Here is a 23,626-nt window from a genome sequence, read left to right on the forward strand (position 1 = left end):
ATCGTTAAGTATTTGCTGAATATACATTTTTTATAAAACAATGAGGTTCTTCACAAGAGACAGTGAAATTGAATTGAAAATACCAGAAGCAAATTCTCCTCCCCAAAGAGTTGGAGCATACTTGAAAGGGGTCTACTTTGCTTTCCCAATATCCTTGGCTGAAGGCAATGCCATTTCCCATTCCGCAGGTAAACATGCTTTGTGGAAATAGGAATACTAAGAATCGACTCTGGGGAGGAGGTAGGCTCTCTGGTGAAGAAGCAGCTCTGGGAGCCGGGAGCCTCCTGACGGATCCTCATGGCGGCCCTACTAACTACCACCCAGCCACTGGCACCTCCCTGGGACTATTTCCAAATCTGTAGAATGATTCATTTGAACTCAATTAGCACTTTCCCAAAGTGTTCCCTGAAATATTAGCCCTACAAGAAATTCATATATAATGTGGTTCTTGTTGTCAAATGTTATCGGGAAATTGCATTTCCCCTTGAGAGACACACAATCCATATTCAAGGATCTGAGAAGACCAGCAGGAAAGAACCTGCTTATCTAATATTTAATTAATGTTTATTTAACCCAGTGTCTCCTAACCCATTTTGGTTTCACATAATAACTGCTAATATCTCTCAGAGCTAATTCCACACTTAGGTAAAAAAACAATTGGCTACATACTTTCTAAAGATCCCTCCTAACATTCTCTAAGTCTCAGAAATAATAATGTGACTTGACTATAAACTGTCTTTCAGTGAATTAAATATGGAAGCACAGTTCCAAAATTTTGAGATTTCTTTGTCAGAAAAGTTTCGAGGGTGTCGAGATGACTTACCCAGGTTCGGCCGTTCATGCTGCCTTGTGAGCTTCCTGAAGGGGACAATAGGGGGCACTAGTGGACTGCAGTAACAGCCACCCCATCCATAAATAGCAAGAAGGAGCAACCATAGTTGTAGCAACCAGAGCTGTTCCTTTTCCAGCCGAATGGAAAGCTACTGAGAGCCAACTCTTCTCCCTTTTGGGTCTCTCTCCCTCTCTCTCCTTTGGAGAAAAAATTGGGATTGAATCAGGATAGCTAACACTGTACGTTTGCCCTTTACCTTTATACATAGAAAATCATATAAATCAACTCTTTTCAACTGCTTGTGGTTGGTTGTGTTCACTTTGGGGCAACTACATTTGACAGTGGAATTTCTTATTGGAGTAAATGTAGAGTCTGTGGGTTGAAAAAGTAATTCTTCTTTCCTTCACCAATTCTCTCATTTTATATAAGTTAAAAAGAAATTGTACAGGTGAAGAAAAGAACAAACTTCATTAGGATATAACAAGTTTTTTTCAATTAATATTTCTTTTTCTCTAAACTTCGGGTGTAAGACTTACACAGTAAGCCTTTTTAATGATGTGGCAGGCTGTAAGAGGCTTGGAGGCGAAAGGGATGTGCATAACTTTTAACTTTTTCTCACTTATCCCCTCTGTCATTTTCCTGTGAAGTAGGACAAAGCAGGCAGGCCTCCCTGTCCAAGTCAAACACAAGGGATTGGAGTGACCGTTTCTAAGTTGATATTGTCACGTTTCCCTACATCTTCCCTCATTGTTAACTACACCCTCGCGCCCACACCGCCCCTACACAGAACCCGCCGCTTAGGAAAGAAACTTTCCATAGGCTTACACAATTTTTTCTTCAAGAGAAAGTGTAAATGAGATTCAGGAGTGTAGCCCACAGAAACTAACAGAGGACAGAGAAATCACTTTCCACCGATAGAAATTCTCTACATTCCGGCTCAGAGGAACTCGGAGCTTGGAGAGCCTTCAGCTTTCACCTGATTTCATCCTTTGGTTGTGTGCACGAGGGGACCGGAATGCCCAGGCCATGCAGGGAGGCGTGCCAGCCTGGCCGCTGCCTGAGCTTCCTCCCATTCGCTTGTGCTGGACCCCAAGCCCTTAGGTTCCGGGCACTCATCTCTGCAGAGAGATAGCAAGGTGCACAAGCACAAGCCACATCCCTCCCTGATTCTACACACTGCGTGGAGCATCTTATTTTTGACCATCCCGTTCTTTTTTTAACATAAATTTATTTATTTATTTATTTATTTATTTATTTATTTATTTATTTATTTATTTATGGCTGCATTGGGTCTTCGTTGCTGCGCGCTGGCTTTCTCTAGTTGCGGCGACCAGGGGCTACTCTTCGTTGCAGTGCACGGGCTTCTCATTGTGGTGGCTTCTCTTGTTGCAGAGCACAGGCTCTAGGTGCACGGGGTTCAGTAGTTGTGGCACGTGGGCTCAGTAGCTGTGGCACCTGGGCTCTAGAGCGCAGGCTCAGTAGTTGTGGTGCATGGGCTTAGTTGCTCTGTGGCATGTGGGATCTTCCCGGACCAGGGCTCGAACCCATGTCCCCTGCATTGTCAGGCGGATTCTTAACCACTGAGTCACCAGGGAAGCCCTATACCATTACCTTCTGTTCTCAATTCCTGTTTTCTGATACAACAACATTCAATCCATATCCTCTACATGTGAAAGATTTTTTCCTATACTTGCTTCAAATTTGCAGATAACTATATTCCACAACCACATTTGTGCCTGCCTTTCACAATCATTATAGCAAGCAAGCTCTTCCTAGTGTCTAACTTAACCACCACCACCCCCGCCCCCAGATGCAATGGGAGCCGCCTGCCCTGCCCTCAGGGAACATGGAAAATGGCTACAACATTCCAGTGAGCAGCAGCTCCCCCAGTCCTGGTTCCAAGTTGCTTCTGTTAAAAGAATTGTCAATTCAAAACACATGCACTGTCATGAAGCCTCACTCCCATCCCAGACACTCAACTCTGGGCCCCTTTTAGGGTGAGCCTGAAATATCACTCAGAATCAGGGCTCTTTATCCAGACTACAACCAGGATGGGGATGGATCAAGGCTTTTCTTCCACCCCCATTCCTGAGGCGAGCCCTGATCGGATCCCTTTTTTCAAAGTATAGTCTAGGGCTAACATTTTATGGGATCAAATACACAGCCTATCCACATTTGAGCTGTCGGCGACCAGAAAACAAAATTTCTTACATGGGGAATTTGGGCACCCTTTTTGATTCTTTACAAACAGAAAAATCTAGTCTGGGAATCCCTTTGCAAAAAAATGTATGTGTGTCAGGCATCTAGAAACAGAGAATGCATAGCAGTACAACAACTTGCATTTAGGAGCAAGTGAAGGTTTTCAGAAAATGTATGGAATTTGGAAGTGAAAAACCTGCATGTGAATCCTATCACAGCCCCTTATTAGCTATGTGATCTGGGGCATGTTAACCTAACCTCTCTAACCTTGCATTCTCTTCTCTCTGGAATGAAAGTAATAATACATAACTCATACATACATAATGCACAGTTCATACATAACTGTTGAAAAGATTCCTACAAAGTAATCCATAAAATTTTAAAAGATGTTATTAGCACTACTGGTATTGCTGCTGCACTAAAAAAGCCTACCTCTGATTTGAGAGAACAACCTTCAATCTTACTCCCTTAGGGCACACTTTTATTCTGGGTGTTTACCATATGTCAGGCCTTACATGTTTTAAGCTTCACATATATTATTAGCTCATTCCTAACAACAATCCAAGAAGGTAGATGCTGTCTTTAGCATCTACCTTTTATAGTTGAGGCCAAGAAGCAAAGCAAAACACCTGCGGCTGTCAGCTAATAAGTGATTGAACTGAGGCAGTGTATTTCCAGAATCCATCCTCCTGAGCACCGCATCAGTAAAGACTCACTTTGGAGGTATGTAATAGAAACTCAAAATAACACAGATTTAAGTTAGATGGAAGTGCATTTCTCTTTTATGTAACAGTACAGAGGTTGGCAGCTCAGGACTAACGCAGAGGCTCTGCTCCACACAGCGCTCAGGGTCCCAGAACTCCTAACACGTTGTCTCATTCCCAACACCCAAAACAGATGCTAGAGCTTCAGTTGTTACCTCTGCTTTCCAAGCAGCAGGATGCAGGAAGGCATAGGGTAGAACAGGGATAAGACACATGCCAGTTGTTTACTGTGGGCTGGTCCTGGGTGTGGCCATATGACACTTCTGCTTACAACCCATTGATAATAATAGCAAGAGGGCTAGGAAATATCATCATTATTCTGGATGGCTTTGTGACCTGTTGAAACTGGAGAAGGGGAGAGGCAGTCAAGGGCTAGTGGATGTATGGAAGAGGAGTGGGAGATGAAGCTGGAGAGGTGGGCAGGGGCTGGGTGATGAGAACTTAACCAAGACCCTACAATTCACCCCTCTAATCTTTGGGTTCATCTCCCATTTTAGCAGGTACCAAGGGAAGGCAGGAATGTCCATTGAAAACCACCAGTTATGGCCATTGACTGGACCTCTGAAGCCTTGTAATAGGCATTCCCAGAACACAATGCAAGTGTTCACCTTGGTGGTAGACTTGAGGCTGGTTCCTGTATGAGACCCATTAACTCATTAGGTTAAAACGGGGATAGGTGGCTTCTGATTCATGTCTCCAAAGAGTCCAGAAGGAGGAGGTGGGGTGGGAGGACACCAGGACAGACTATAGGCACTGAGTGGCCTTTGGCTGGCTCCTCTGATCCTCCAGAGAGAACCTAGATGCCACATGCTGGAAAGTGACTTCACGGTTTCTGAAGACCTTTCCCATATGCTGTTTCTCTGGGAACACATAATGAGACGGTGGTAGGGTTGCTCTGCTTCCTATTTTGCCAATGAGGAAAAGAAGTCGAGTCTCCCTGCGATATTCAGTAGGATGAGGTGAGATCTTAGAATCTGTTTTTTCACAAGAGTGCCAGGTGATTCTTAGGTTCAGGTAACTCTGAGAAACATCACACTCAGGGTGCTGAGTGATACTGGAGGGTCATGTCTCGGGCGGGTGGCAGATGAATCAGGAGACCATAAACTCCATGACTACTTTCAGGTGTGTCTTTCATCATTACCTGCATCTCTACCTGGCACATTGTAGGTACTCAATAAATATTTGATGAAAGGATGAATGAAGACAAGTTTAGGTATCGATACTTCTTGGATACTACTTCCGCCAGTGTCCTGGAGTAATCCTAGAATAAGCTCACATTTTTACATGCTTAGTGCTAACAAGGTAGGAAATACATACTATTAAAACCTCCATTTAGAGACAGTAACCGAAGTTAAATGACTTGCCCAAGGTTACACAGATAGTAAGCACTAGAACCAGCATTCAAACTCAGGCTCATAAATATCATACTCTCTTGTTTCTTTCATAGACAATAACTATTCCATGTCAGTAGATTTACCGTAGCTCAGATCATTTCCCACGAAACAGAAAAAGTCTATTCTGTAGATATTTAATGTAACAGTTAACCTAATACACAGATGTGAGTCCTGTCACTCGACACCAATGTTATAGAAAAGTTCCACTCTGCTTCATAGCCTATTTGCTCATATTGAAGTGCCAAACTAGATTGCTGGAGAGGAACGTATATTGACCTTGAATGTTTACTTTACTCATGAACACACATCTGTTTTTGTTAATGGGGATGAGGGCAATCAGAGTGAGCTCTCAGAAGCAGACATTCTTGACGTGGAATTCTCTCCCAGTCTGTGAAGTTTTATCATCCCTCAGGCTAGAGAGCAGGTTGTCAGTTTAGACAGTGGCCTGTTGAACCCAGAAGCTTCTGGACTCTTCTGTTCTTTCAAAAGAGGCCTTGTTTCTTCAGGGCCCTTAGCTGAAGTTGAATCTTAAAGGAGATGTGAGATTTTGTAGAGTAACTACATCAAAAGGACCCCAAGCAGACTTGGAACAGTAAAACGGCTCTGTGGGGGTCCCATCTAAAAACTCCTCTCTTTTCCAGCAATGAATTCAAAGCACAGGAGCTGACCTTTCTGATCTGCCTTCTCAGGGTCCCTTCCCACTCACTGCTCCTTTGCCCACTTTTGTATCCACTGCCTCAGCTCTAGCATGTGTGGGGGAGGGGAGGCTGCCCATATTGGGAATGGTTTTCATTTCCTTCCTTTACTGGCATTCCTTTATAGAAGACATAACACACAGATTGCACAGGCAAATGTTGCCTCATAACGTGTTTGGCATTAGCAGCCTTCGTGGTTTTCTTGCAAGTTCTCCATTTGTCTTAGATGCAGGGCAGCTGGCCCTTATACTGACCCTTATAACACCGGCACATAGGCTGATGGGAGTCAGTTAGTGGGTTTCATAGGGACTTGGCTTGTTCACTCAGCTCCCTTACCTAAAAGAAGACTGGAAGACAGGACTATATGCTCCTTAGAGGCAAGCAACTGTGACTGGGTTTGGGCTCCACCCCACCACCCCAAGTGATAAGAACAGTTGACTGACTGAAGCTATATCCCCTGACATTTGGTAGAAAGTGCAGCTTTTTCAAAGAGCAGCGTATGAAAAAACAGTGGAGCTGGGAGGTGTGAATACAGAGGGTCTTGGTAGTAAGTCTGTTCATGAAGCAGTATTCATAGTCTGATTTCGTATTTCTTTTCTAACTCAATAAAAATGTGATTTTTTTTCTTACAGAAGAAATATGATGACTTACGGTTCAATAATTCCATATGTGATTTCTTAGACTTTTGATATTTATATCATGCTCCGAATAGTTACACTGCTTGTCTTCTGAGATATCTGCTCATTCCACTGGGACAAGCATTTTGCAGTACATGTAACCTCTGGTCATCCCAGCCACCTCCCTTCACCTCCCATCCCCCACATGCCACATTTAAGCTTTCTCAAATGATAACTTTGCCAAATCAAGGGAACTAGAGGTCTGCATCTTGCCTTCCTGTGGTGCTGACAGAACATGATATTGGGCAAACAACAGGTGGTTAAAAATTTGAGCAGGAGGGGACCTGCACCGACTCTAATGCCCTCGAGGTAGATGGACCTGAATAAGACATGTCTAAGTGTGAGAACTGGACACTACATCAAGGCTGTGGGAACCCAGATGGACTTATCTAAGAGAGGGAAAGGAAACTGGGAAAGATATCTGGTATCGAGCTTCCGGCCAATTTAGTCCTGTGGGGCACTCAGGCTGGATTTAATTCAATATAGAAAAATAAGGAAATACTATCATATACACTCTGAGTGTTATGTAAGGCTTTTTAACTGTTAACAATATTTAAAAGAAAAAGTCAACCTCAATTTGCAAAGAAATTAAAATTTAAATGAGATTTTTTTCCCCTGTTAGATTAGTAAAGATGCTTTTAGAAGCTCACACTCGATGGTGAGTAAGGGTGCAGTGAAATGGGAACACTTACATACTTTCATTAGATATACAAATTGGTGCAATCCTTTTGTCTCATAATTTGGTAATTAAGAGGTTTAAATTTTGACCCAGTAATTCTTCTTCCACCAATTGATTATAATTAAACAATCAGAAACATGGATAAATATTTATACACAAAGATATTCATGGTAGTGTTGTTTATAGTTATAGTAAATGTGATGTAACACATTAGGTAGCAATGTGATTCTAACAATAAGAAAATGGTTAAATAAATGATGGCACATCCTTACGATTTAATATTGAGGTAGTCATTTAGACTTTAAAAAAAATATCATGGCTCCCTCCCAGATGAAATTAGATGCAGATGTGTATATAAGCCAGCTCTTGCTGCATATCAAACTGCCCCAAAATTTAGTGGCTTAAGACACGCTGGAAATCTGTGGATTGGCTAAACAGTTCTGGTCTGGGCTGGCTGGAGCTGGATGGTTGAGAATGGCCTCACTTACATATCTGGGATGGCTGTAATAGCTGGGACAGCATGGTCTCTCTCTCCACATGGTCTGTCATCCTCTAGGTCAATCTTGGGCTGTTCTAAAAGCACTAGGAGAGATCAAGCCCTAATGCACAAGCATATTTTAAGCCTCTGCTTATGTTACATTTGCTAATGTCCTATTAGCTAAAGTAAGTCACATGGCTAAGCCCAGAGTCAAGGGGTGGAGAAACAGACTCAATTCTTGATTGGAGGATCTGCAAAATATTGTGGCCATTTAAAAAAAAAAAATCACACCATGAGACTTGCTTTGGCTAACAAAATGTGAAAGCCTTTGGAGCAGAAGCTTTAAGAGCCATTGCATGCTACCCTATATTCTCCTTTCTTTCCTACACAATAGCCAGATACATGTGAGACAGTAGCTGCTCTGTCTGCCTCTGTTCCAGAGTGATCAAGATGAGCAGAGTCTCCATGTCAACCTGCACTGGACATGTGGCTTGAATAAGAAATAAACTTTTGTGATTCGAAGCCAGACAACAAAGTTGAGGTTTTTTTATTGCTACAAAATCTGGTCTATCCAAACTCATATGAAAATTGGGCAGGCATTAAAGTGACATTTCAAAAGAATGATTATTTATATGGGAAAGAGTTCATTATATATTATAATTCTATATAAACCAGCAGCCTATAGAGCTGGTATATATTTGTATATGTTATGTAATCCTAAATTTGTCAAAACAAGCAAGCACACAGACATATATCCTGGAAGGAAATATATCAGAATGTTAACAGTGGGATTACAGGTAATTTTGATTTTCTTCTTTCCTCTCTACATTTTCTAAATTATCTATAATGAGTTTGTATTATCATGGTGGAATATATTATTCTTTCCAATCACTACCCACCCCTCCCTGTCCATTGTCAGGTGATCCACTGTGCCTCCTATGGGAGGATTTTATGTCCTCACCTCATTTGATCTGGTTTTGGTCATGTGACATGCTTTGGCCAATGAAATGTGAGTAAATATGGCATTTACCATGTTGGAGCAGAAAGTCTACGACTCATCTTGAGTTTTGGCCAGTTCTCTTGCTCTTTCCCAGACATGTCCTATGCAGAGGCTGTTCTTTCAGGCTGGGTCCTGAAATCAGAAGACAGAACAAGCCCAGGGTATAAGGTAATAGAAAATATATATCTTCTCTGCTCCCAGTTCCTATCCCAGAGCTCCTAAAACCCTTGTAATTCCCTTAGTGATAAAAGCACTAGGAGTATCTTTTGTTCTAATATTTGGTCTTTGACCCAGGTTCCTGACACTGAGCTCCTAAATGCCTTGGAATTTCCTGGGTAACAGCAATGTATTTTGCTCTAATGAGGTGACTCTTGGTGGGGGGGCTGATCACCAGAAAGACCAAGTCATGATTAGAAGCTTGGGGTTTTCAACCCTCCCCTCCACTCTCCAGAGAAGTGAGAGGAGATGGAAATGGAGTTAATCATTGATTATGCCTATGTGATGAAGCCTCCATAAAAATCCTAAAAGTACAGGGTTTGGAGAGCTTCTGGGTTGGTGAACACGTGGAGGTGCTGGGAGAGTGGCCAGAGAGGGCGTTGAAGCTCCAAGCCCCTTCCCCATACCTTGCCCTACGCATCTCTTCCATCTGGATGTTCATATGTATCCTTTATCATATCCTTTTATAATAAACTGGTAAACAGTAAGGGAACTGCCTTCCTGAGTTCTGTGAGTTGCTCTAGCGCATTAATTGAGCCTGAGGAGGGGGTGGAGGGAATACCTGATCTATGGATGATTGGTCCGCAGCGCAGGTGACAACCCGGACTTTCGACTGGCATCCGAAGTGGTGGGGGAAGGGGTTGTTTTGTGGGACTAAGCCCTTAACCTATAGGATCTGACACTATTTCCAGGAAGACAGTGTCAGAATTGAGTTGTATTGTGGGACATCCAGTTGGTGTTGTAGAACCAGTGGTGCGGGAACACCCCGACCCTCACATCTGGTGTCAAAAGTGTTGTGAGTGTGGCTGTGGTATGACAGTAAAGGGGAGACACACAAGAGGAAGAGTGAGCTTTTCCTACAGGGCCTGGTGAAAGCCACAGCCCACCTCAGCCTCCAGATAGCATGAGGAAGAAATAAACCACTGTTGTAATAAGTTGCTGAGATTGGGGTGCAGGGTTTGTTAACAGAGCAAACCTTACAAGAAAATTCCTTTTTTTACTTTAAAAGACATACCTAAAAATATGGCCACCTGTGACTCTTAAGTCACCCAATTCTAAGTCCTGCCCATAAAGGATACTGCTGTCTTCTTATTCCCATACCAGACTTTCTTCCTCCCTCCCTTTCAATTACAAGGTGGAATATTACAAAAGCAGGTTGTCCCGAAGTAAACTAGTTCACAGACTCAAAGGCTACCCAGTCCTCTTATGACGGCTATATCCCCATTTTCTGGGGATGTACCAGGCTTGTCATGTCTTTGGACCTGAGGACAGGTAAAAAGGGAGCTCATCTCTTCCTCAGTAAGAAATACTTTAGCCCTGGTAGAGAGTATGGCATGATTCAGAAATCACCAACCAGCACTGAATCCTCATCATTCCAAATTAAAATAGAATTGTTTCATCCAAAACCTGGCCGGGGATGTCCATAAGCCACATAGAGAGGGGTTGATCATTTACACACAATATACTCATTTATTCAAAGAAAGTGTGGCTTTGTCAGTTTTCTATAAATGATATAATCTTCCTTATGAGCCCAGCCTGCTGAGTCCCAAGGAAACTCATGTTTAAGTATCTCAGTATCCCCTCCCTGTCTTCCCCAGAATGCCTGGGAGGAACAAGGGTTTGCTTATTGTGTCGCTGTGGAGGTGGGCAGGTGAAAGCTCGGATCCCACGCTGCTCCTTGGATCTTCACTGTCTTTGCAGAATGATTTCCCTATGCACCTCGTCACTCCTCGCTCTGCTAGCACCTTCTGCAGACAGCTGGGGATAGAACACTCCAGGTCTGCTGTTTCTCCATTCGTCAGGGCCTGGAGTCCTCCTAGTTAATTTGCTTCGTCTCAGCTCTCCGGGGTTGTGTATTTCTTTGAAGAATGGCTGGGAGTTTCCATTTGATTCCCAGCTCAGGTGGTCTGCCCTGCAGCCCCCACTTTGATGACCCTCTGCTGAGCTTGCCAGCAGCACCATCGACTACCTTCTGTGTCTTTCACTGGACCCTGGGGGGTACTTCTTGATAATCTCCATGCCAGATGGGAGCTGGGGACAGCTGGGCTTAGCCATGTCCCATGTGGCAGCCCAGATTGGTAGAGGGGGGACTCTGTTTCATTCCAATTGCTGGCCTTGTGCAGAAGAGAAGGATGTGAGCTAGACTTCCTGCCCTTGGCCTTGGGTGAAGGTTATGGAAGGAAGTGGGCCACAGCCCAAGGATTGGAGTGAGGGTTCAGTGGGCTCCTTGAACCGAAGCAAGATTCGCTTCTGCTTCTCCAAGAGCCATGCTTGGGCCATGTTTGGAAGCATGTTTCCCATCTGTTTTTCATTCCCCCAGCATAGAATGTGGGAGGCCAGGATCACACAACATTCCCTTCTCATTCCCGGGATGCCACTGAACTCCCTTCCTTGAATTTTTTGTTCCCATCCATGCTGAATTACTTGAATGGCTCCCAGCACATACCATGCTATTTCATACTTCTGAGCCTTTGCCCGTGCTGTGTTCTCTGCCCAGATTGCCCTTCCAACACCCACTTTTACTCAGTCCCCAAGACACTGCACAGGACTCTTCCTCCGAGATGTTCACTTGCCTCTTGGCAATTTGCACGATGAACTTTTTCAAAGAGATCTGTTGTGTGTGTCTTTATTACAAGAATCTAAGGTGCTGAGGGGACGACGAGCCCTGGTCTGGGAAGATCCCACATGCCATGGAGCAACTAAGCCCGTGCACCACAACTACTGAGCCTGTGCTCTAGAGCCCGCGAGCCACAACTACTAAAGCCTGCGTGCCACAACTACTGAAGCCCGCGCGCCCTAGAGCCCGTGCTCAACAAGAGAAGCCACCACAATGAGAAGCCCGCGCACTGCAACGAAGAGTAGCCCCCGCTCACAGCAACTAGAGAAAGCCCGCGTGCAGCAACAAAGACCCAACGCAGCCAAAATCAAACAAACAGATAAATAAATAAATTTTTAAAAATAAAAAAATTAAACCTTTAGTAAAGAAGACACTGTATCTCTCTGTATTTCTTACAACTGCATGTGAATCTACAATTATCTCAAAAAAAAAAAAAAAAAAAAAAACCCAAACCTTAATGAACAGGGCCAGTTATTCTCTAAAGCTCCCTGGTTACCCCTGGCAGAAGATCAGAGTCTGAAGAAAGTCCAAGGGCTTTATGAAGTTGCCATTTCCAAATGGCGGATGGATGCTACGAACTGTTTAGTAGTCAGGTGCCCTGTACCCCACTTGCCCTCAGACCTATCAAGTCCTGAAGGGCTTTGAGTTGAGCACATACAAATTATACCTATTATAAAAAGGAGCCCTTTCAGGTAGATGAATTAGGAAAAGTGGTTTCCTCTAGGCTTTGTAGGTAGATAGTGTCTGTGTGAAGAACAAAAGTATGGCACCCCGTCCTTGGGTACTTGCACCCACACAAACAGACTGAAAGAGGAGTAAAGGCCAGATTTCACCACCATCCTCCCCCTCAGCCCTGCACTCGTGTGTAAGGCCTCACCTGAACACAGCAGCCCCCGCCCGAGTATTTGCCATCTCACTTCAAAGGGCTGACAGCTCTGCTTCTACCCACTTGCTTATGTTGAAACATTCCTTGTGTGTGTAGCAAAACCTTAATTTTTTTGTTCATTTTCTTAAATGAGTCAATGTAAGTAAAGAGTGTGTGGTTCATTCTTCACAAAAATTAGTTCATTCTCCACGAACATCTCCTCCTTTGGGGTTTGTTCCTAAGGGAAGTTCTTGTCAGATACACTATTTTTTCCCTGGAGAGTGAAAATAAGGGTTCCCCTCTACACGCAGCCCTCTAGGACTTTGTTAATCAGGCAGAAGTATACATTTTCACTAAGACTGTAATCTGCTGCCTGGAGCGGGGGTGCAATTACGGCCTGTCAGAGTCCCCTCTTGCCTTATGTGTCTATAAGTGTATTTGCGTCTGTTACTGCCTTTGATTTCTTTTTCACAATGCTGTGAGCTCCTTGTGTGTTCTTCACACATGCATGCTGTCATGCCAAAGTGGCACAGACACACATTTTACTGGTGACACGCAACAAAAAGCAAAGCATGGTTTCCTGAGGAAGCCTCCACAAAGAGAGGCAGGAGAATGCATTGGTACCCTGGGCTGCCACCATCCGACAGAGAGAAGTGTGCTTGATCGACCAAAGCTGAGTGCACACTGGAAAGGGCTTCAGGGGAAGGAGCCCACTCTGTACTGCTCGATGGATTTATAGGAAAAGCAGGGCAGAGAAGATCTGGTGTAGTATGTAATATTGGGCATTTCCTGGTTGAGGAAGCAGTCGTGTTCAAAGGCAGAGCCTCCAGAGCTCAGCCCCTGGCATAAGGCTGTTCTTCCCTCAAGTGAACACAGACCCTCTCAGTCAGCCTCTTGCCAAACTACCGCAAGGGAGGCTGGGGTTTTTCTCTCCTCTGGCACCAAGTAGGTAATTGGGCACTCAGAAAGTGTTGAATGAATAGAACTATTATTGTTAGGAGGAAACTCATGTTGATTTCATTTAAATTTGCTCTCCTCCCACACGCTAGCTATGGCAAGGCCCCTTAGGGGTAGATGATGAGCTGGGCAGGGTCGGGGATTTTCTGTGTCTGCCCACTTCACAGGGAAGGGAGTGGGCCGATTAGCTACAGTGGGTTATTTTTGCACCTAGATCCCTAGAATGAAAAACAAATGAACTTCTTTTTCTTGCTGGGTAGAAGACATAGCCTCTGGAGAGGCATAGGTGCAGAGGAATTAGGCGGCACAGTTTTCTGCTCTGCATCACAGCTTGGGCAGAGCAGCCCCTGCTATGTCCAGGAGAACCTTGTGACCATTCTGGGAGAGGTCTAGTTAGGTATGGGAATAATGTGGTCTCGACCAAAACATTGGGGCACGTGGCAGCCATATGGAAACTGTCCAGTGCTCCTTTGGAGACAAATGAAGGGGGAAAACCCATCCAGGATGCATCAGAAAGATGGGTTTCTTATGAGCCCTGAGGCCCCAGCATGCCCAGAAGTTCCAGATCTGCTATCCTGGGCTCAACATGGAGTAGGAAGAGGCTCTGAAGCGGGGCAGTGCGTGGGAAGAGTCTACACCACAGAATGGCAGGCTTCCACAGCTGCAGTGACTGATGGCAGGTCTCAGGGGTGATAGGAGGGGCTGCATCTTTTGGGGCCAGAGATGGCAGGGTTCAGTGTGAGGGATTCTTGCCACAGCAGGCTGGCAAATGCACTCCTGGGGAGGAAGGAGCTGCATTTTCTTACATGAGCAGCAGGAGGCACTGCAGCTTGAGAAGGAAGAGGATGTGGTTCTGAGCATTGGGCAAGCCTCTTTTTTTACTCCTTAAATTTAAGAGACTCCTAGGGTGGGATGGATCTGTGACCCCCCAGTGATGGTTGGACCCATGGACTTGCCACGACCTTCTCTGCTGAGGGACAGTATGGTCCACTTACGACTACTACTATTACTGCTACTACTACTACGACCACTGGGACTTCCCTGGTGGCACAGTGGTTAAGAATCCGCCTGCCAATGCAGGGGACACGGGTTTGAGCCCTGGTCTGGGAAGATCCCACATGCCGCGGAGCAACTAAGCCCGTGCGCCACAACTGCTGAGCCTGCACTCTAGAGCCCGCGAGCCAGAACTACTGAGCTTGCGTGCCACAACTACTGAAGCCTGCGTGCCTAGAGCCCATGCTCCATGACAAGAGAAGCCACTGCAATGAGAAGCCCATGCACCATAACGAAGAGTAGCCCCCGCTCACCGCAACTAGAGAAAGCCTGTGTGGAGCAGCAAAGACCCAATGCAGCCAAAAATAGAAAAAATAACATAAAATAAATAAACTTATACTACCACCACCACTACTCATGGCCCTTAACCAGGCACTATGGTAAAAGCTGTACGAGGACTTTTTCACTTAACCCTCAAAATAACTCTGTGAGGTAAGTACCACTGCAATTTAGGACTCTGAAGCTTAGTAAGGCCACATAAATTGTTCAAAATAAAACAGCTTGGGATGGTATAGCCTGGATCCGAACACAGTCCATAAGCTTCACCATTAGTCTGTTTTGCATGTGCCTCAAATGTCTCAACAGACAGTAATCTGCGCAGCCAAGATAGCTTCCTTCAGAAAGTGCCATGTGGCAGGAGTTGCGTTTATCCTGTTCATCACTGTGGTCCCAATGCCTAGGCCAGTGCTTGGCCCACAGTCAGTACTGGATATGTATTTGTGGAATGAAAACAGGGATATGGATGTAGCAGAAAACCAGCAGTCTGTCCTGAAACTCTTTCCTAAAGTGAGCTAGGAATCATATTCCTATATCAGGTCAAGGCAAGGAAGCCGTGGACCATCAGGCTATTCATGCTTTTAGTGTTTCAAATTCAAAACAAGCATTGTTTTATGGTCAAAATGAATTATCCTGACATTCTATCATATCTTATCAGACTCTTCTTTATTCAAAATGTTGTTGGTACTATTACTTAATAAACTGGAGCAAGCAATAAATTCCACTGGTCTACAGAGACTGTGGTTGGGTTCCCAGTACCAAAATGATTTTGATTATTGAGTTGGCATGTACCCCTAAACATTCCTAAATCAGTGGTTGGCAGTGGCAAGATTCTGAGAGAAAAAGAAAGAAAACAGTACACGCGTGCGTGCGCGCGCACACACACACACACACACACACACATCCAGCGGCTTCAAAGCATCTTACACATTAATGGATTCCTTATGGAGTACATGGCTGTAATTGTGAAAGAGGACAAAGAACTAGAAATAACCTTATTTCTTTAAACAAAAAAATTGTTTTAATATTCCTTTGAAAAGTCAATTTTTCTGAAGAGAGTAGGAAAAAAAACCATTCCACATAATGGAACTCTTAAAAATGTGCGTCGGCAACACAATAGGAAACCAGAATAAACGTAGGCAAGGCAACCACATGAAGCCAAACACAGAGTGAGTTCATCTGTGCTATAACAGTGGATGGAGATGGAGAAAACAACCAGGGGGAGGGAGAATGCCAACTCATAGTAAGAAGGCCCGGGGTGGGGGCAGGGGTGCAGTAGGGGGAGGAACATTCTAGAATTCAAAACAACAGACTATTCCAATCATATTCTTAAAATCTGTATAATGAAACCTGTTTATATTTTCCTTAAATTAATTGTTCGATGTTCACATTTCAGTGTCCTGGCCAGTGACCCACCAGCAATTTCCTTGTTCATAACATTTTATTTTCTGGGTCCCTTGAAAAAAATAACGAATGAGTTTCTCATTTTGTAAAGCTGCTCTGAAATGTTTCCTTACGTCATGGGGACTGGGAGGTCATCTTGGGACACTGGATGTAATGGGGGGCACTTGGGCCGGGGACCAGGAGGTTTTCTGACTGTGAGGCAACTTCTGATCCCATTAGCTGATGGTTGACTGACATTTTGGAACAAGATTTTGTGAGAGACTGGGGGAAGGAAAAGAAGGAGCATGGGAAGGAGGCACTTAAAAGATTGAAAAGGCAGGAATGAGCTGAGTGCTCCCAGATTCGAGGAGAATTTTATTATTGGACACAGATCTGTGGTGAGCTTTCAGCCAGGATCTCAGAGGCCCAGCCTGAGGGGCCTCATGTAGGTTTTCTTATCAGCATTTTGCTGACCTCACCAAGTAAATTGGCTCTGTGAGAAAAGACAAGTTAACTTCTCATTTAAAAATTAAGCAGCGAAAAGAGCAGCAGCTACTCAGGGAAAGATTTTTTGTGGCAATGGGAGAAGTACAAGAGAGCAAATCCAACTCCAAGAAAATATTGAAGCCTCTCCTGTGTCGTGTTTGGCAAGTTCCCAAATAGAGGCAATTTTTGGACTCAGAACCCACTGCCTGAAATCCTGGCTGAGTCCCTAGGAGGAGAAAGACCCTGTAACACATCCGTGTGGCTGACAGGTCTTGGTGCTCCAGCTGGGTGTCAGGCCTGAGCCTCTGAGGTGGGAGAGCTGAGTTCAGGACATTGGACCACCAGAGACCTCCCGGCCCCACATAATATCAATCAGTGAGAGCTCTCCCAGAGATCTCTGTCTCAACGCAAAGACCCAGCTCCACCCAACAGCCAGCAAGCTCCAGTGCTGGATGCCCCATGCCAAACAACTAACAAGACAGGAACACAACCCCACCCATTTAGGCAGAGAGGCTGCCTAAAATCATACTAAGTTCACAGACACCCCCAAACACACCACCGGATGTAGCCCTGCCCACCAGAAAGACAAGATCCAGCCCCACCCACCAGAATACAGGCACCAGTTTGCTCCACCAGGAAGCCTACACAAGCCACTGAACCAACCTCACCCACTGGGGGCAGGCACCAAAAACAACGGGAACTACGAACCTGCAGCCTGCAAAAATGAGACCCCAAACGAAGTAAGTTAAACAAAATGAGAAGACAGAGAAACACACAGCAGATGAAGGAGAAAGGTAAAAACCCACCAGACCAAACAAGTGAAGAGGAAATAGGCAGACTACCTGAAAAAGAATTCAGAGTAATGATAGTAAAGATGATCCAAAATCTTGGAAATAGAATGGAGAAAATACAAGAAACGTTTAACAAGGACTCAGAAGAACTAAAGAGCAAATAAACAATGATGAACAGCACAATAAATGAAATTAAAAATTCTCTAGAAGGAATCAATAGCAGAATAACTGAGGAAGAAGAATGGATAAGTGACCTGGAAGATAAAATAGTGGAAATAACTACCACAGAGCAAAATAAAGAGAAAAGAATGAAAAGACTTGAGGACAGTCTCAGAGGTTTCTCGGACAACATTAAATGCACCAACATTCAAATTATAGGGGTCCCATAAGAAGAAGAGAAAAAAAAGGGACTGAGAAAATATTTGAAGAGATTATAGTTGAAAACTTCCCTAATATGGGAAAGGAAATAGTCAATCAAATCCAGGAAGCACAGAGAGTCCCATACAGGATAAATCCAAGGAGAAACAAGCCAAGAAACATATTAATCAAACTATCAAAAATCAAATACAAAGAAAAAATATTAAAAGCAGCAAGGGAAAAGCAACAAATAACATACAAGGAAATCCCTATAAGGTTAACAGCTGATCTTTCAGCAGAAACTCTGCAAGTCAGAAGGGAGTGGCAGGACATACTTAAAGTGATGAAAGGGAAAAACCTACAACCAAGATTACTTTATCCTTAAAGGATATCATTCAGATTTGATGGAGAAATTAAAACCTTTACAGACAAGCAAAAGGTAAGAGAATTCAGCCCCACCAAACCAGCTTTACAATAAATACTAAAGGAACTTCTCTAGGCAGGAAACACAGGAGAAGGAAAAGACCTACAAAAACAAACCCAAAACAAGAAAATGGTAACAGGAACATACATATTGATAATTACCTTAAATGTAAATGGATTAAATGCTCCCACCAAAAGACACAGACTGGCTGAATGGATACAAAAACAAGACCCGTATATATGTTGTATACAAGAGACCTACTTCAGACCTAGGGACACATACAGACTGAAAGTGAGGGGATGGAAAAAGATATTCCATGCAAATGGAAGTCAGAAGAAAGCTAGAGTAGCAATTCTCATATCAGACAAAATAGACTTTAAACTAAAGACTATAACAAGAGACAAAGAAGGACACTACATAATGATCAAGGGATCAATCCAAGAAGATATAACAATTTTAAATATTTATGCACCCAACACAGGAGCACCTCAATACATAAGGCGAATGCTAACAGTCATAAAAGGGGAAATCGACAGTAACACAATCATAGTCGGGGACTTTAACACCCCACTTTCACCAATGGACAGATCATCCAAAACGAAAATAAATGAGGAAACACAAGCTTTAAATGATACATTAAGCAAGATGGACTTAATTGATATTTATAGGACATTCCATCCAAAAACAACAGAATACACTTTCTTCTCAAGTGCTCATGGAACATTCTCCAGCATAGATCATATCTTGGGTCACAAACCAAGCCTTGGTAAATTTGAGAAAAATGAAATCATATCAAGTATCTTTTCTGACTACAACACTATGACACTAGATATCAATTACAGGAAAAAAACTGTAAAAAATACGAACACATGGAGGCTAAACAATACGCTACTAAATAACCTAAATAACCAAGAGATCACTGAAGAAATCAAAGAGGAAATCAAAAAATACCTAGAAACAAATGACAATGAAAACACGATGACCCAAAACCTATGGGATGCAGCAAAAGCAGTTTAAGAGGGAAGTTTATAGCAATACAATCCTACTTCAAGAAACAAGAAAAATCTCGAATAAACCACCTAAACTTACACCTAAAGCAATTAGAGAAAGAAGAACAAAAAACCCCCAAAGTTAGCAGACGGAAAGAAATCATAAAGATCAGATCAGAAATAAATGAAAAAGAAATAAAGGAAATAATAGCAAAGATCAATAAAACTAAAAGCTGGTTCTTTGAGAAGATAAACAAAATTGATAAACCATTATCCAGACTCATCAAGAAAAAAAGAAGACTCAAATCAACAGAATTAGAAATGATAAAGGAGAAGTAACAAGTGACACTGCAGAAATACAAAGGATCATGAGAGATTACTACAAGCAACTCTATGCCAATAAAATGGACAACCTGGAAGAAATGGACAAATTCTTAGAAAACCACAACCTTCTGAAACTGAACCAGGAAGAAATAGAAAATATAAACAGACCAATCACAAGCACTGAAATTGAAACTGTGATGAAAAATCTTCCACCAAAAAAAAGTCCAACACTAGATGGCTTCATAGGCGAATTGTATCAAACATTTAGAGAAGAGCTAACACCCATCCTTCTCAAACGCTTCCAAAATATAGCAGAGGGAGTAACACTACCAAACTCATTCTACGAAGCCACCATCACCCTGATACCAAAACCAGACAAAGATGTCACAAAAAAAGAAAACTACAGCCCAAAATCACTGATGAACATACATGCAAAAATCCTCAACAAAATACTAGCAAACAGAATCCAGCAGCATATTAAAAGGATCATACACCACGATCAAGTGGGGTCTTTCCCAGGAATGCAAGGATTCTTCAATATACACAAATCGGGCTTCCCTGGTGGCACAGTGGTTGAGAATCTGCCTGCCAATGCAGGGGACATGGTTTCGAGCCCTGGTCTGGGAGGATCCCACATGCCGCGGAGCAACTGGGCCCGTGAGCCACAACTACTGAGCCTGCGCATCTGGAGCCTGTGCTCCACAACGGGAGAGGCCACGACAGTGAGAGGCCCGCGCACCGTGATGAAGAGTGGCCCCCGCTCGCTGCAACTGGAGAAGGCCCTCGCACAAAAACGAATACCCAACACAACCAAAAATAAATAAATAAATAAATAAATTTATAAAAAAATATATATATATACACAAATCAATCAATGTGATACACCATATTAACAAATTGAAGGATAAAAACCATATGATCATCTCAATAGATGCAGAAAAACCTTTCAACAAAATTCAACACCCATTTATGATAAAAATTCTCCAGAAAGTAGGCACAGAGGGAACCTACCTCAGCATAATAAAGGCCATATATGACAAACCCACAGCCAACATCATTCTCAATGGTGAAAAACTGAAACCATTTCCTCTAAGATCAGGAATAAGACAAGGTTGCCCACTGTCACCACTATTATTCAACATAGTTTTGGAAGTGTTAGCCACAGCAATAAGAGAACAACAATAAAAAAAAGGAATCCAAATCGGAAAAGAAGAAGTAAAACTGTCACTGTCTGCAGATGACATGATACTATACATAGAGAATCCTAAAGATGCTACCAGAAAACTACTAGAGCTAATCAATGAATTCGGTAAAGTAGCAGGATACAAAATTAATGCACAGAAATCTCTCGCATTCCTATACACTAATGATGAAAAATCTGAAAGAGAAATTAAGGAAACACTCCCACTTACCATTGCAGCAAAAAGAATAAAATACCTAGGAATAAACCTACAGAAGGAGACAAAAGACCTGTATGCAGAAAAGTATAAGACACTGATGAAAGAAATTAAAGATGATACCAACAGATGGAGAGATATACCATGTTCTTGGATTGGAAGAATCAATATTGTGAAAATGACTCTACTACCCAAAGCAATCTACAGATCAAATGCAATCCCTATCAAACTACCAATGACATTTTTCACAGAACTAGAACAATAAATTTCACAATTGTATGGAAACACAAAAGACCCCGAATAGCCAAAGCAATCCTGAGAAAGAAAAACGGAGCTGGAGGAATCAGGCTCCCTGACTTCAAGCTATACTACAAAGCTACAGTAATCAAGACAGTTTGGTACTGGCAAAAAATAGAAATATAGATCAATGGAACAGGATAGAAATCCCAGAGATAAACCCACTCACATATGGTCACCTTATCTTTGATAAAGGATGCAAGAATATACAATGGAGAAAAGACAGCCTCTTCAATAAGTGGTGCTGGGAAAACTGGACAGCTACATGTAAAAGAATGAAATTAGAACACTCCCTAACACCATACACAAAAATAAACTCAAAATGGATTAAAGACCTAAATGTAAGGCCAGACACTATAAAACTCTTAGAGGAAAACATAGGCAGAACACTATGACATACATCACAGCAAGATCGTTTTTGACCCACCTCCTAGAGAAATGGAAATAAAAACAAAAATAAGCAAATGGGAGCTAATGAAACTTAAAAGCTTTTGCACAGCAAAGGAAACCATAATCAAGACCAAAAGACAACCCTCAGAATGGGAGAAAATATTTGCAAATGAAGCAACTGACAAAGGATTAATCTCCAAGATTTACAAGCAGCTCATGCAGCTATATAACAAAAAACAAACAACCCAATCCAAAAATAGGCAGAAGACCTAAATAGACATTTCTCCAAAGAAGATATACAGATTGCCAACAGACACATGAAAGAATGTGCTCAACATCATTATCATTAGAGAAATGCAAATCAAAACTACAATGAGATAGCATCTCACACCAGTTAGAATGGCCATCATCAAAAAATCTAGAAACAATAAATGCTGGAGAGGGTGTGGAGAAAAGGGAACACTCTTGCACTGTTGGTGGGGATGTAAATTGATACAGCCACTATGGAGAACAGTATGGAGGTTCCTTACAAAACTAAAAATAGAACTACCATGTGACCCAGCAATCCCACTACTGGGCATATACCCTGAGAAAACCATAATTCTAAAAGAGTCATCTACCAAAATGTTCATTGCAGCTCTATTTACAATAGCCAGGACATGGAAGCAACCTAAGTGTCCATCATCAGATGAATGGATAAAGAAGATGTGGCACATATATACAATGGAATATTACTCAGCCATAAAAAGAAACGAAATGGTGGTATTTGTAGTGAGGTGGATGGAGTTAGAGTCTGTCATACAGAGTGAAGTAAGTCAGAAAGAGAAAAACAAATACAGTATGCTAACACGTATATATGGAATCTAAGGGAAAAAAAAAAAAAAGGTCATGAAGAACCTAGTGGCAAGACAGGAATAAAGACACAGACCTACTAGAGAATGGACTTGAGGATATGGGGAGGGGGAGGGGTAAGATGTGACAGGGTGAGAGAGTGGCATGGACATATATACACTACCAAATGTAAAATAGATAGCTAGTGGGAAGCAGCTGCATAGCACAGGGAGATCAGCTCGGTGCTTTGTGACCACCTAGAGGGGTGGGATAGGGAGGGTGGGAGGGAGGGAGACACAAGAGGGAAGAGATATGGGAACATATGTATATGTATAACTGAATCACTTTGTTATAAAGCAGAAACCAATACACCATTGTAAAGCAATTATACTCCAATAAAGTTATTTTAAATAAAAAAAAAAAAGCTTTTGCACAGCAAAGGAAACCATAAACAAGACCAAAAGACAACCCTCAGAATGAGAGAAAATATTTGTAAACGAAGCAATTGACAAAGGATTAATCTCCAAAATATACAAGCAGCTTATGAAGCTCAATATCAAAAAAACAAACAACCCAATCCAAAAATGGGCAGAAGACCTAAATAGGCATTTCTCCAAAGAAGACATACAGATAGCCAAGAAGCACATGAAAAGCTGCTCAGCATCACTAATTATTAGAGAAATGCAAATCAAAAGTACAATGAGGTATCACCTCACACCAGTTAGAATGGGCTTCATCAGAAAATCTACAAACAACAAATGCTGGAGAGGGTGTGGAGAAAAGGGAACCCTCCTGCACTGTTGGTGGGAATGTAAATTGATACTGCCACTATGGAGAACAGTATGGAGGTTCCTTAAAGAACTAAAAATAGAACTACCATATGACCCAGCAATCCCACTACTGGGCATATACCCTGAGAAAACCATAATTCAAAAAGAGTCATGTACCACAATGTTCATTGCAGCACTATTTACAATAGCCAGGGCATGGAAACAACCTAAGTGTCCATCGACAGATGAATGGGTAAAGAAGATGTGGCACATATACAGAATGGAATATTACTCAGCCATAAAAAGAAACCACACTGAGTTATTGTAGTGAGGTGGATGGACACAGAGGCTGTCATACAGAGTGAAGTAAGTCAGAAAGAGAAAGACAAATACTGTATGCTAACACACATATATGGAATCTAAAAAAAAAAAAAAGGTTCTAATGAGCTTAGGGGCAGGACAGGAACAAAGACGCAGATGTAGAG

The 23,626-nt window shown here is 42.6% G+C and overlaps 1 protein-coding gene across 2 annotated transcripts in view; it reads right to left on the reverse strand.

Moving 5' to 3' along the window:
• WASHC3 (WASH complex subunit 3) overlaps nucleotides 1-23,626 on the reverse strand; it is a 142,095-nt gene that overhangs the window by 11,501 nt on the left and 106,968 nt on the right. Inside the window, exons 9-10 of one of the 2 annotated variants that reach the window (XR_009505439.1) lie at nucleotides 8,749-8,850; nucleotides 824-1,029 (exon numbers count right to left, since the gene is read on the reverse strand). The gene's annotated coding sequence lies outside the window, so the exon portion shown is untranslated. The remainder of the gene's footprint in view (nucleotides 1-823; nucleotides 1,030-8,748; nucleotides 8,851-23,626) is intronic. The other variant, XR_009505438.1, reaches the window with a different exon arrangement.

The sequence above is a fragment of the Balaenoptera ricei genome, chromosome 10, assembly GCF_028023285.1.
Source record: "Balaenoptera ricei isolate mBalRic1 chromosome 10, mBalRic1.hap2, whole genome shotgun sequence".
NCBI classification, from domain to species: Eukaryota; Metazoa; Chordata; class Mammalia; order Artiodactyla; family Balaenopteridae; genus Balaenoptera; species Balaenoptera ricei.